Here is a 9,795-nt window from a genome sequence, read left to right on the forward strand (position 1 = left end):
TCTGAAGCAGGCTCCAGGTTCTGACCTGTCAGCACTGAGCCCCACGTGGGGCTCAAATCCAGGAACCCTCAGATCATGACTTAAGTCGAAGTCAGATGCTTAACTGACTGGGCCGCCCAGGCGCCCCCCAGAGTTCTCCACCTTAAAGTTGCTACTAGTTTTCCCTTTCCATTCTCTGCTGGAAGAGAGCCCTTAAGGGGCGCCTGGGTGGCTCAGTCCGTTGAACTTCGGACTCTTGATTTCATGTCAGGTCCTGATCCCAGGGTTGTGGGATCCAGCCCCACCTCTGGCTCCACGCAGTACACGGAGCCTGCTTGGGATTCCTCTGTCTCCCTCTGCCCTTCCCCCGTTTGCACAAGCACGCAGTCTCTCTCAATTAAAACAAAAACAAAAACAACAAAAAAAAAAAGAAAAGAAAAAGAGCCCCTGGGACCAGCACACCCTCTGATGGGGATGAGGGTGGGGGAATATACTTCCTTCTGGAGGCAGGAAGGGTATCTACAAGTTGTTGGAATTCTGTAAACGATTTTGTTCCTTCTGCCCATTTTCCTTTACGTGCAAGGACTCTCTGGGGCTCAAATCGCTGCAGGTATGGCCACTGGGGGCTCCTTCAGATTGCTCCCTAGGTCTTTTGGACTTGGCCCACTTTTTTTTTTTTTTTTTTTAAGCACTTCCTTACTTTCTGACGCGTCCCAGCCTCATCCTGCATTTTCCCTACATCAGCACTGGAATCAAGCCATTTCTCCAAGGAGCCCTGGTTCCTGATTTTGGAGAATGGTTGGGTATACTTAAGGCCACTACTTTTTTTTTATTGTTTTATTTATTTTAGAGAGGGAGACAGAGCATGAGTGGGGGAGGAACAGAGAGAGAGGGAGACATGGAATCTGAAGCAGGCTCCAGGCTCCGAGCTGTCAGCACAGAGCCTGACACGGGGCTCGAACTCACGAGCCACGAGGTCATGACCTGAGCCGAGGTCGGACACATAACCACCTGAGCCACCCAGGGGCCCCTTTGTATACTTGATAGTGCTGGCGTGTGGCTGTTTCTAGACCCTCTCAGTGGACAGAGCTAAGAAATATACATTTGTTTACCCACTTGTGTGTGCACACATCTGGATCGTTTCTTTGTATGTGCGTGTTAAATCATGCATTCATACTGACATCTGTCACTAACCAAACATCATAGGGTTCATACAGCTTCTCCCCTACCTGCCTTACTTATAACTTCCTTCTCTGACGTGGAGAAACTTGGTTCCTGTTATTTATTCATCATTTATTTACTTATATACCAACTCTGGTATACATACAAAGTAGATTTTTAATTGACAACCTACACTCTTTTTTTTTTTTTTTTTAAAGTAGGCTCCATGCTCAGTGCAGAGCCCAGCGTGGGGCTTGAACTCATGACCCTGAGAGCAAGACCTGAGCTGAGATCAAGAGTCGGATGCTTAACCGACTGAGCCACCCACGTACCCCAACAACCCGTACTCTTGTGAGGAACAAATTTACCCCTTAGAGTACACGGTTTGTGTATATTCTTTTTGTCTTTAGCTTTACAGTACCCAGTCAGTGAACTATTTTCACTTTGGTTAGCTGTTTTCTCCCATCTCTCCAGGGAGGTTATGTTATACATTTATAACATCATTAAGTTTATTTTCATAGTCTCCATACATCCTAGGATTTTTAAAATTTTTTTTCTTCTAAATTTGCACCAAGTTAATTCTTTGGGTATTCAATTCTATGGGTTTCAGCAAATGCAGTCTTATATCCATCACCCCAGTACTATATAGAGCAAGCAGTTCCGGGGTGCCTGGTTGGCCCAGTTGGTAAAGCATGTGAGTTCGAGCTCCCCCGTTGGGTGCAGAGATTACTTAAAACATAAAATCTTTAAAAAAAAAAAAAAAGGTTCCATTGTACTAAGTCAGTTCTCCCTTCTCTCAAACACTGACCCGTTTTCTGTTCCTACGGTTTTGCCTTTTCCATAATATCATATAAATGACCTCAGACACTTGTAGCCTTTTGGCCTCTTTTGCTTAAAATATCTTTCAGATTCACCCATGTAATGCGAATCAATAGTTCCTTTTTTATTCTTAAGTAGTCGTTGTATGGATGTGTGACAGTTTGTTTATCCATTCATTTGTTGAAAGATATCTTGGTTGCTTCCAGTTTTCAATGATTATGAATCGGTGGTAAACATTAGCATTTAGATTTCTGTGTCACCACGAGTTTTCAGTCCTTTTGGGTAAATACTAAGAATGTAACTGCTGGGTCACATGGTAATTGTATGCCAACCTAAAAGAAACTGCAAAACTGTTTTCCAAAGTTTGCATTCCTGCTAGCAATGTATGAGAGCTCCTGTTTAACTTGATATTGTCAGATTGTTTTTAGCCATGTAATAGATGTCTAATGGCATTGCAGTGTAGCTCTAATTTGCATTTGCCTAATGACACTGAAGATCGTTTCATATGCTTATTGGCCATCTGTATCTCTTCTTTGGTGATTTTTTTCCTTGTAGATCTTTTGCCCATTAAAAAAAGATTGAGTTATCTTTTTATTGTTGAGTTTAAGTTATTTAGGAGATGTTTTTCCCTTCTTACTGAACTGCTAGGACTTCCTGTACAATGTTAAATAGAAGTGGGGAGAGAGGACATCCTTGCCCTAGTCCCAGATTTAAGAGCAAAACATTCAGTCTCTCCACATTAGGTATGTTAGCTGTTGGCTTAATTCAGAGATATCATTTATTAGGTTCGGAGAATTCCCTCCTATTCCTAGTTTGCTCAGCGCTGGTTTTTTTTTTCAAGGTATTATTTTTCATCTCTACACCCCACGTGGGGCTGAAACTTACAACCCCGTGATCAAGAGTCCCATGCTCCACTGACTGAGCCAGCCAAGTGCCCCAATTTTTTTTTAATCATAAATGATAAATTTTGTCAAATGATTTTTCTGCATATATTGAGATGATCATATGGTTTTTCATTTTGTTGTTAATATGGTGAATTGCATTGATTTTTCAAGTACTGAATTAGCCATGAGATGAACCTCGCTTAATCATGATATATTATCTTTTTTATATATTGCTGGGTTTGATTAGTCATTAGGGAAATACAAATTAAAACCACTTCATGCCGAGTAAAATGGCTGTAATAAAAAGGTGATAACAGTTGCTGGTGAGGAGGTGGAGAAATTGAATCCTTACACACTGCTTGTGGGCGTGTAATACGGTGCAGTCATTTTTGAAAGCAATTTGGCAGTTCCTCAAAACGCTAAATCTAGAGTTACCATATGATCCAGAAATTCCACTCCTCAGTATATATGCAAGAGAAATGAAAACATATGTCTACACGGAAACTTGTACACGAAGGCTTATAGCTGCATTATTCAAATAGCCAAAAGTTGAAACAACCCACGTGTTCATTATCTGACAAAAGGATAGACAAAATGTGGTATATCCATACACTGGAGTATTATTCAGCAATAAAAAGAAATAAAGAGCAGACACATGCTATGACTGGGGTGAAGCTGAAAAACGTTACACGAAGTGGAAATAGCCAGTCACGAGAGACCATTCGTTGTAGGATTCCATTTATGTGGGATGTTCAGAACGGGCAAGTCCCCAGAGATAGTAGCTTGCTGGTTGCCCAGCACCTGGCTTTCTCTTCTGCTGTGTCTTCAGTGTGAGGGTTTTGTGTTCATGCAGTCAAGAGTTGGGCTTCGTTTAAAACCTGTTGCGGGGCGCCTGGGTGGCTCAGTCAGTTAAACCTCCATCCGACTTCAGCTCAGGTCATGATCTTGCGGTTCGTGGGTTCAAGCCCCGCATCTGGCTCTAGCTGACCGCTCAGAGCCTGGAGCCTGCTTCGGATTCTGTGTCTCCCTCTCTCTCTGCCCCTCCCCCACTTATGCTCTGTCTTTCTGTCTCTCAAAAATAAATAAACGTAAAACAAAAACAAAACTGTCGCACCACGGGCTGCAAATCCCCGTGTCTCCCTGTTTGGCTGTGGATCTTCCCTTTCTGCTGCTCTGCAGAGCATCTTTCCCAGTTTCCGCCAGCTGTATTCCACTCACTTGTACTTCACACTTGCTATTGGTAGTGATGAGGGTTTTTGGGGGGTGATAGTGGAGTGTGTGGGGTCCGGAGTTGACGATCAACAAAGAATTCTTGAAAATGTCTTTGGTGCAAGAAGGTAGATTTTATCAAAGCTGGAAGACAGGACCCGCGGGCAGGAAGAGCTGCCCAGGGGCCATGAGACCCAGGGGGTATACTCTGGGGGTTGGGGGAGGTAAAATCCTGGAAGTCTCCTCCAATGCTAAAGAAGACTCAGAGGAAGCTGGAGGCCTAGCAGTTGTCTGGCTAAGGTGGTTTTTCCCTCTAGCAAAGTATTAGCGTTAAGACTGTAGGGTTAAGTAGTTCCTGAGAAGAAACGTTTTCCTCCGCCTGCCCCAAGTATTTGCCAGTGGGCTGCAGGTATAAGGAAATTTAATTTTATCTGCCATTTCCTTCTGCCTTTGTTTCCCACATCAGCTAGCACTTTGGGTTACTGGCAGGGAGAAGGTCATTCTCTGATGTTTTGATTAAACGGGATTCTTCCATAGGTGCTGGAACCTGGGGCTTGAGGGTGTGGCCTTCCTTGGCGTTCTGCTTCTTTTCTAGAAATTACTCTGGACTTCTCACGTATCCTTGCCCTCCCTAGGGCTAAAGAGCTTTTTTTAGTTTTCCTGTTCCCTTTCCCAGCTGCAATGGCTTTCCACCAGTGCCTCCAGGCTACAATGTTTTGCCTTTCTCCAGTAGTTTAAGCTTTTGATTCCTAGAAGAAATGGGAGAGCTGAATCTGGGCAGGGTTTCATTGCTATCATTTTCTATCCCCAGCTTTGGTGAGTTTCCACCCATGTCGTGTCCTCAGGCCACAGGTTTTGTTGACTCTCACGGAAAGTAGGGATTTTTTTTTTCCCATAGGGGGTGTGGGTTTCATGGAGTTTCAGCAGTGACTACTGTTTTCTTCCCCTAGCCAGTCCCACCGGGGAACTTTCTTCTCAAGGTTCTCCCCAGTCCTCCTCATGAAGCCCCGGTGGGGTTACCAGGGCGAGAAAGCCTCCACAGGGTGGGAACCGTGTCTGCAGCTCCCGGGACTTCACATGTTCACACTAGCCCATACTCAGCCTTTCATGATTCATTAATCTTATCAAACTCTGTCCCAGGCAAACAAATGCGTGGGTCCCATTTCTCCTGCAGTTGTGTCTCCACTTTTCAAGAGACTTGTTGACCCATGACCTCAGTTCTCCAGTGATTCAAGAAAAGTCATTAATTTTGTTTCTTAAGCTTTTTTCTTGTTCTAAGGATGGGAGTAATGTTCTTTCGGGCTCTGTTCTCGTTGGTTTAAAACTGGAAGTCCTGTGGTTCTTTGGATGCACAGATTCTTAATTTTGATAAAGCCAAATTTATCCGCCGTTTTCTTTGGTTTGTACTTTCCATGATTTGTTGATTGACAACTATGTATGAGCTAGTTCTTTAAAAATTTTTTTTTAACATTTATTTTTGAGACAGAGAGAGAGAGCATGAACAGGGGAGGGTCAGAGAAAGAGGGAGACACAGACTCTGAAACGGGCTCTAGGCTCTGAGCTGTCAGCACAGAGCCCCATGCGGGGCTCAAACCCACGGACTGTGAGATCATGACCTGAGCCGAAGTCGGACGCTTAACCGACTGAGCCACCCAGGCGCCCCTGAGCTAGTTCTTTTAACAGACACACATATTAAGGCAGGCAGACTATGCTGTAGAGAAGTTCGTGTAAAAGGCTGGAATTATTTGATCCTTGAATCCAGGCTTAGATTTTCTGTATGAGAAAGTGTTAACTACTAATTCACTTTCTTTAAGCATATAGGATAACTTATTTCTATTTCTTCTTGAGTCGTTCTGGTAAGTTGTATTTTCTTAAAAATTTGTCCATCTAATCTGCTTCAGATTTATCAGCACTCATACTAGCCTATACTATAAGTATCTGTTATTTTTATACCTCATATTTTGTATTTATGCATTCTGGGTTATGTTTTCCTTTGGTCAACCTCACCTAAGAGGTTTTAAAAAAATATTTATTTTAATTTTTGAGAGAGAGAGAGAGAGAGCAAGCGAACAGGGAGAGGGGCAGAGAGAGAATCCCCAGCAGGCTCCATCCATGCTCAGCATGGAGCCCGATGCGGGGCTTGATTCCACAACCGTGAGAACATGACCTGAGCCAAAATCAAGAGTCACATGCTTAACCAACTGAGCCAACCAAGCATCCCTTAGTTTTTAAAGAAAATTTGTTTTGGGGCACCTGGCTGGTTTGGTTGGTAGAGCATTCAACTCTAGATCGCGGGATCATGAGTTCAAGCCCCATGTTGGGTGTAGAGATTACTTTTAAAAAAGTGAGTAATAATGGGGTTCATGGGTGGCTCAGTCAGTTAAGAGTCCAACTCTTGATTTTGACTCAGGTCATGATCTCATGGTTTTTGAGATTGAGGCCCATGTTGGGTTTTGCATTAACAGCAAGGAGCCTGCTTAGGATTCTCTCTCTCTCTCTCTCTCTCTCTCTCTCTCTCTGCTTCTCCACTCGCGCTCTCTCTCACCCAAAATAAATAAATAAGCTTAAAAAAGTGAGTAATAAAATTTCTTAAATTCCTATATTAAAAAATCTGTTTCTCTGTTGATATTTGCTATTGTCTTTTGTTTTCCATTTCATTGATTTCTGCTTTTATCTTTATTTCATTCCTCTTTTTTTTTTTTTTTTCTTTTGCACCTTTCCATGGTCAAATTGCAGAATATACACAGTACCAGATCTGAGCGGGTCCTAAGTGCATTGTAAATTGCAGTGTGGCTTACACTCTAGCATGTCTGTTCCTGCCATACTGCCAGCCTTTCCCTCAACTCATCCCCAGAAGGCCCAAAGAGTATAGTTCCCTGTGATCAGTTGTCTGACGAGTGTGAATAAAGCCAAGTTATGTTTATGTATGTAATATGATGGAGCCAGGCAAGAGTGGACTGCTGTGGGATAATAGCCCTGTTTAGGGGAGACAAAAGCATAGTAAGGAAGGAAAGAAAGTTCTTCCAATGGGTAGCACTTTGAATAGTACATTTCATAGTCATTTTTTTTTGTTTTTTGTTTTTAATATGAAATTTATTGTCAAATTGGTTTCCATACAACACCCAGTGTTCCTCCCAACAGGTGCCCTCCTCAATACCCATCACCCACCCTCCCCTCCCTCCCATTCCCCATCAGCCCTCAATTTAGTCTCAGTTTTTAAGAGTCTCTTATAGTTTGGCTCCCTCCCTCTCTAACTTTTTTTCCCCTTCACCTCCCCCATGGTCTTCTGTTAAGTTTCTCAGGATCCACATAAGAGTGAAAACATACGGTATCTGTTTCTCTGCCTGACCTATTTCACTTAGCATAACACTCTCCAGTTTGTCCACGTTGCTACAAAAGGCCATATTTCATTCTTTCTCGTTGCCACATAGTATTCCATTGTGTATATAAACCACAATTTCTTTATCCATTCATCAGTTGATGGACATTTAGGCTCTTTCCATAATTTGGCTATTGTTGAGAGTGCTGCTATGAACATTGGGGTACAAGTGCCCCTATGCATCAGTACTCCTGTGTCCCTTGGATAAATTCCTAGCAGTGCTATTGCTGGGTCATAGGGTAGGTCTATTTTTAATTTTCTGAGGAACCTCCACACTGCTTTCCAGAGCGGCTGCACCAATTTGCATTCCCACCAACAGTGCAAGAGGGTTCCCGTTTCTCCACATCCTCTCCAGCATCTATAGTCTCCTGATTTGTTCATTTTGGCCACTCTGACTGGCGTGAGGTGATACCTGAGTGTGGTTTTGATTTGTATTTCCCTGATAAGGAGCGACGCTGAACATCTTTTCATGTGCCTGTTGGCCATCCGGATGTCTTCTTTAGAGAAGTGTCTATTCATGTTTTCTGCCCATTTCTTCACTGGGTTATTTGCTTTTCGGGTGTGGAGTTTGGTGAGCTCTTTATAGATTTTGGATACTAGCCCTTTGTCCGATATGTCATTTGCAAATATCTTTTCCCATTCCGTTGGTTGCCTTTTCGTTTTGTTGGTTGTTTCCTTTGCTGTGCAGAAGCTTTTTATCTTCATAAGGTCCCAGTAATTCACTTTTGCTTTTAATTCCCTTGCCTTTGGGGATGTGTCGAGTAAGAGATTGCTACGGCTGAGGTCAGAGAGGTCTTTTCCTGCTTTCTCCTCTAGGGTTTTGATGGTTTCCTGTCTCACATTCAGGTCCTTTATCCATTTTGAGTTTATTTTTGTGAATGGTGTGAGAAAGTGGTCTAGTTTCAACCTTCTGCATGTTGCTGTCCAGTTCTCCCAGCACCATTTGTTAAAGAGACTGTCTTTTTTCCATTGGATGTTCTTTCCTGCTTTGTCAAAGATGAGTTGGCCATACGTTTGTGGGTCTAGTTCTGGGGTTTCTATTCTATTCCATTGGTCTATGTGTCTGTTTTTGTGCCAATACCATGCTGTCTTGATGATGACAGCTTTGTAGTAGAGGCTAAAGTCTGGGATTGTGATGCCTCCTGCTTTGGTCTTCTTCTTCAAAATTACTTTGGCTATTCGGGGCCTTTTGTGGTTCCATATGAATTTTAGGATTGCTTGTTCTAGTTTCGAGAAGAATGCTGGTGCAATTTTGATTGGGATTGCATTGAATGTGTAGATAGCTTTGGGTAGTATTGACATTTTGACAATATTTATTCTTCCAATCCATGAGCAGGGAATGTCTTTCCATTTCTTTAAATCTTCTTCAATTACCTTCATAAGCTTTCTATAGTTTTCAGCATACAGATCCTTTACATCTTTGGTTAGATTTATTCCTAGGTATTTTATGCTTCTTGGTGCAATTGTGAATGGGATCAGTTTCTTTATTTGTCTTTCTGTTGCTTCATTGTTAGTGTATAAGAATGCAACTGATTTCTGTACATTGATTTTGTATCCTGCAACTTTGCTGAATTCATGTATCAGTTCTAGCAGACTTTTGGTGGAGTCTATCGGATTTTCCATGTATAATATCATGTCATCTGCAAAAAGCGAAAGCTTGACTTCATCTTTGCCAATTTTGATGCCTTTGATTTCCTTTTGTTGTCTGATTGCTGATGCTAGAACTTCCAGCACTATGTTAAACAACAGCGGTGAGAGTGGGCATCCCTGTCGTGTTCCTGATCTCAGGGAAAAAGCTCTCAGTTTTTCCCCGTTGAGGATGATGTTAGCTGTGGGCTTTTCATAAATGGCTTTTATGATCTTTAAGTATGTTCCTTCTATCCCGACTTTCTCAAGGGTTTTTATTAAGAAAGGGTGCTGGATTTTGTCAAAGGCCTTTTCTGCATCGATTGACAGGATCATATGGTTTTTCTCTTTTTTTTTGTTAATGTGATGTATCACGTTGATTGATTTGCGAATGTTGAACCAGCCCTGCATCCCAGGAATGAATCCCACTTGATCATGGTGAATAATTCTTTTTATATGCCGTTGAATTCGATTTGCTAGTATCTTATTGAGAATTTTGGCATCCATATTCATCAGGGATATTGGCCTGTAGTTCTCTTTTTTTACTGGGTCTCTGTCTGGTTTAGGAATCAAAGTAATACTGGCTTCATAGAATGAGTCTGGAAGTTTTCCTTCCCTTTCTATTTCTTGGAATAGCTTGAGAAGGATAGGTATTATCTCTGCTTTAAACGTCTGGTAGAACTCCCCTGGGAAGCCATCTGGTCCTGGACTCTTATTTGTTGGGAGATTTTTGATAAC

The sequence above is a fragment of the Herpailurus yagouaroundi genome, unplaced genomic scaffold (genome assembly GCF_014898765.1).
Source record: "Herpailurus yagouaroundi ecotype Mexico unplaced genomic scaffold, PumYag 100, whole genome shotgun sequence".
NCBI classification, from domain to species: Eukaryota; Metazoa; Chordata; class Mammalia; order Carnivora; family Felidae; genus Herpailurus; species Herpailurus yagouaroundi.